At 30.2% G+C, this 5518-nt stretch overlaps 1 long non-coding RNA gene across 1 annotated transcript; it reads right to left on the minus strand.

Annotated features, from left to right (window-relative positions):
• Nucleotides 1-2211: 2211 nt before the first annotated feature.
• LOC140452890 (uncharacterized) lies at nt 2212-4752 on the minus strand. Its single transcript, XR_011952232.1, has 3 exons — nt 4604-4752; nt 4444-4535; nt 2212-2385 (listed from the first exon to the last, which is right to left on the minus strand). It is a non-coding gene; the product is annotated as an uncharacterized lncRNA (long non-coding RNA).
• Between the last annotated feature and the right edge of the window lie 766 nt (nt 4753-5518).

Raw genomic sequence — 5518 nt, forward strand, 5'->3', positions numbered from 1 at the left:
TGCTACAGGATTTTCTGCGCCACTTGCATTCGCAAATTTTTTTATGACGACATCTGCTCTAACCCACTGAGATTTAGAGCTAGGATAAGAAAACAGATACTGATTTTCCTTAGATAGCATGTTGGTTTCGTTTCTAATTTGCAGTGTTAAGTCGATATATGCTTGTACATTTTTTGGAAAGAGTATAATAATGGGTCTACTACCTTTTCCGCCAGCTACAACTCTCTTGTATGTATTTGATAAAAGCTTCTCAGATTCAGTTAGTTGCTCTAAGTACTCTGTTTGGTCAACACATGCGAAATTTTTTAAATATGAATCTATAGTTACATACTGAACATCTCCTATCCTCCTTCTATTAAACAGAATAGTTAGTGATAATGCAGAATCAACTACTTTCTTAAAAGCTTGTTGATTTGTCCAATCTTACTGTAAGAGTTCAAAATTAGTTTCTGCGCAGTTTACAACGTGATTTCTAAATTTTATTATATCTTTTGTCAGAGGTAATAAAACTGGTTTATTCCACTTTTTTTCCGCAAGATCTTTCACAGCTAATGACGATATTTCAAAACTCCACTGACTATTCACTAACAACTTAAATCTCTTCAATTCTTTTAGTTTTGTGTCTTTATCGTTACACAAAATATCGGGGTGATCTTTCATTAACAAATGACTACACAAATCACATATTTGCTTTAGTGTAGTTCCCAAATGCATGGCCAAACTTGGAGCTTTATAGATTTTAGTTTCCTCGTTGTAACCGCTGATTAGTCTTGCACTTGCTACAACGGTATCAAAGAGCATAGGGTTTAATATGTCAAAAAAAGGTAAATTTTTCTTCTCGGTATGTCGGCGCATTTCAATTAGTAATCTAGAGCATTCCCTCATTTTATTAGAGCAAGCGACCGAAGTTTGAGCGCGCTTATGTTTTTTTAAGTAGTTTTCCCCAAAATGTCGAATTAATGGGTCTCTTTTTGCAACTAATGATATTTGGTCTGCTTTCATTTTTGCAAATACTTCATTTTTAAGCCTTAAAGTAGCTGCTGTATTTATAGAAAGATCAGCACAAGCAACTAGAGTTTGAGATTGAGCACGATGCTGAATTTTATGGCCAGTTTCATTTATGGGTTTGGTAGCACACGTTTTGTAATGGCGACGTAAGTAATTTACAGCAACTATACGTTTACAATAAACGCAGGGTAATCGATTAGAATCTATTTTGTCATCCTGTATAAATGCCTCAAATTGAGTTTCATATCGCAATAGAGATAAAATTTTTCTTCGTAGGTATATTTTTGTCTTCCTTCGACCTTGTTGAATAATTTGAGAGATCTTTCACCTCTTTTTTGTCAGAATGATGTCTAACTAGATGTCGTTCAAAATTAGTTACATTATTCTTACAAAATTTGCAAACAGTCCTTTTCTTGTTCCTTTTATTCGAAATTTTTTCTATCTAAAATTAAAGGGACGATAGGTAAATCCCAGATAACTTTCTTAAACGCAACTTGAATAAAATGTTTACTATTTTTTTAATGCTCACTTACATATTCATCTAGTGCAGCAGTATTTCTCCTATTAACGACTATTGGTTCCTGAATTATCAAAATATTTGAGCTAACATCAGAATCTAAATCAACGGAATCGGAAACATAAGACCTGGATATGTGAGATTGATTATATTCGTCAGTGCTGTTATCGGAATCAGAATGACTGTTTTGGGGATCATCATTTTCGTAGACGTTAAATGTATTTGACTTCACCCACTCCTACAAATTAAGCGTAATTATCTCGTCAACAGTAAGTGTAACAAGACTGTTTTAGATTATACAGTATGGTGCAAATGAAAGGAATAAATTCGTTATTTCGTAAGCCGGCGACTGTAACGAAAAATCCTGAAACAGGTCGATGTTTTTTTTTTTAATTATGATTTTTTGACATATACATACCATACTAATGACGTCACCCACCTGGGCGTGATGACGTAATCGATGATTTTTTAAATGAAAATAGGGGTCATGTGCTAACTCAGTTGCAATGGTTATTCAATTCTTTATCGAGTAGTATAAACATTATCATAATTATTTGTACAGGGTGTTCAAATTAATTTAATTAAAAAAAAATTGGACATCCTGTATAAATCATTATGTTGATGTTTATATTACAGAATAGAGAACTTAATTACCTTGCAAATGAGCTATCATACGACTCCTACTATCATAATTCGCCGGCTTAAGAAATAACGAATTTATTCCTTATATTTGTACAATACTGTATAACATTATTGCAAAATAAGGAATTTTAACAATCTTACCAGCACATTATTTTTTCTATCAGCAGAATATTCCGGCTCGGGCTCTTGATGTTGACTTATAATAATGGTATTCGTATCTACATCCAAAAATATTAACGTATTTTAACTCAGTCATTTACTACAGTCTTGAAATATTCAAAACTAATAATTATTATTGTGTTTGCGAGGGTAACTTCGTCAATAATATAGATATCGTTAAGATAAATAAATGTCGTCATTCGTTCATTATATATTTATTGTAAAAAATATAGTACGTACAATAAGAACATTAAAAAATTAATAAACTCGATGTTGGAACACAGCTTTTAACGTAAATAATATGAAAAGGAACAAAAAGTCATCTCGACTACACTAAATTTAAAAAATAAAATATTTGTTAATTCTAATACATACTAACAAACATCGTCATAATCCGAATATCGGGGAATTCCCCTAAACAAAAGAGGTTTAGTTGATACTATTTCATTTATTTGTTTTGTAGTTAGTAATTAAAAGTGTTTTATAACTGCAAATAGTGTAGACGTCATCATTAAATATGAATGTTTAGAAGAGGATAGAAGCCGAACAACTGTGCAACATAATAAAAAAATGGAAACAAGAAACCAGCGTCGCAAATAAATTGTAAGCTAGAAATACGAAAACGTTAAGTATAAGAGAAGAACGATGTATTTTTATAAAAATAAAAAATGGTTCAAGAACTGCGTACTATTGAAGTACAAAAGTGCTGTAACAAGATAAAACATACAACGGATATTACGAAAGAATAACTTTCATAATAGAATAGCTAAAGTATATTCGTTTACCAAATTCCCATCAGTAAACATGAGCACGTGTTGATATTCGCCGTCTCATTCGTCAAGAGGCTATAAAAATTAATTTATTACCGTAAGCGAGACATATTCTCATGTTACAGATCCTAACTTGACATTATTTTAAATTCAAATTGTATCGTGTTGATTTTTAAGTTAATTATATTGTGTTATATTTATGTTATAGTTATTGTTAAGTTATTTACTGGTCGTGTTATTTTTTAGAGTTTAGTTTAATTGTGATATAATGATTAAATTTCAAGAAATTCTTACACTAACAGTTTCAAAAGTAAATATTTTTAAAAATCATATGATACATAGGTCGAACATCAGTACGACCCTGTTTGGCTTACACGTGGTTGTGTTGACGATTGGGAATTTGTAGAATGAATAGGGTTTAGTAAGTACCTAATCTTACGACAGTCAAAATAACGCAAAAATTACCAGAATTTACCAAGAACCATCTCGCAAAAGATTTTCCTTCTTCAAACATGTGCTCTTTCTTGACGAAAGCAAATTTTATCATACTAGATTGAAAACAAATTTAAATAAAAGCGTTGAGAAGTTAGGTATTGTAGATACTTTTGTCTTCTACAATGATAACGATTCAAAGCTTCCGCACAAATTGTTAAATAATGGCTATTATGTAATTGACAGAAGGTAATTCAAACACCGAAATAATCAGCTGACTTAAATGCAATTAGTAATTTGTTTCTGTAATTTAGTTTTCCTTATTGAGTTCAGATCCGTAAACATGATATTCACAATAAAGAAGATCTTAAAACTTCTCTTCTAGAAAAATGGAGTAAAATTAGTCCTAATTATTGTAAAAAATTAGTGAAATCAATTCCAACCGAGCTCAAAGGAGGTATTATCTCCCAAGTACTAACAAGACGTTTATAAAAATTTTACCTACTGTTAAATTATGGTAATGAAGTGGAGATTGGCGATTTTTATTGTGAGCATTAGAATTAACAAATACCCACACTAATTTTTTAAAATTTCTTTAGTTGGAAGACTTTTGTTTAATTTATTTTCATATTATTTATGTTAAAAGTTGTGTTGCAACATTGAATTTATTAATTTTAAATGTAGATATTTTTCGCAATAAACATATTTTAAACGAATGATCATATTTACTGTGAGCCACTATATAAATTGTACCGTTGATTAAAATACGATTGTACTACAAAGGCATACTAATTAACTAAACATAAAAGAAGTAGAAAACTAATTATATTTTTGGAAAAATGTTTACACTGTTAATGTTAAAATGATTGGGATTATTGGCCGCGTTTATTAATTTTTTGGAAAAAAATAACTCACCTTCTTTATTTTCCTGTAACTCGTTAGCAAGTTCCAATAAAATCCTCCCTCTTGTTCGAGGTACCTTGGCCATAACATCATTGTTTGATTTACTGAAGACAATAATGTAATAATAATTGAAATTATAGTCTAAATTAAAATTAGATATTATTAAACTTACCTTTTTAATCCTGGCAGTTCTGACATATTTATAAAAGTCAGAATAGATCATGTATACCACAACCACATGTATTTATACACAAAGCAAAACGAATTTCTAAAATAGGTAAACTGTATAATGTGTATAATCGTACTATACTGAGAAATGAGACAGAGTTTGACCAGCTTGTTAATCGCCGAAAAAAAGTCATAGAACTCGGGAAACCACCGGAGGAAAGCGATTACGCATTAATAATCTTTATCAATACCAATACTATTAAAAAATATCAGAGAAGGTAAAATACAACAAAAACAGAACAGAAACCTAATAACTGTACAGTACATAATAAAAAGACTAAATGAAAAAGGGCAAATAAATTTCAATCTAGAAATACGAAAAAGTTAAGTATAAGAAGTATGAATCATATTTCGCGATTACTATAATAACACGATCAATTTGGCAACATCTACGGAGGTGGACCCGCACTTGCAACATCATATAAAATATGCAAATGAGTCCATAGAGTACGTTCACTGTATGGAGGCAAACAAGAACTACACAAATAAAATAATTGTATAAAATTAGGTTAATAAATAATTACCCCTCTTTCTTTGCCTTTATAATATACATCAAAATAAGGTTAATGATGCATTATATGTGCACACACTACATCTAGTTTTGGTGGAGCGAGGGACGTCTGTTGTATATACGGAGGCAAAAAGGATACAAATGCACATATATATATATATATATATATATATATATATATATATATATATATATATATATATATATATATATATATATATATATATATAGAGGAGAAATTTAATCTTTGCAGATAAGTTGGATAGTAAACTCTTAAATATTGGGGAAATCTGCAAGAAAGACTCTAATGAGTATCAATTGTTTCACCGAACGTTTTCGCCAAAGAGA

The sequence above is a fragment of the Diabrotica undecimpunctata genome, chromosome 11 (genome assembly GCF_040954645.1).
Source record: "Diabrotica undecimpunctata isolate CICGRU chromosome 11, icDiaUnde3, whole genome shotgun sequence".
NCBI classification, from domain to species: domain Eukaryota; kingdom Metazoa; phylum Arthropoda; class Insecta; order Coleoptera; family Chrysomelidae; genus Diabrotica; species Diabrotica undecimpunctata.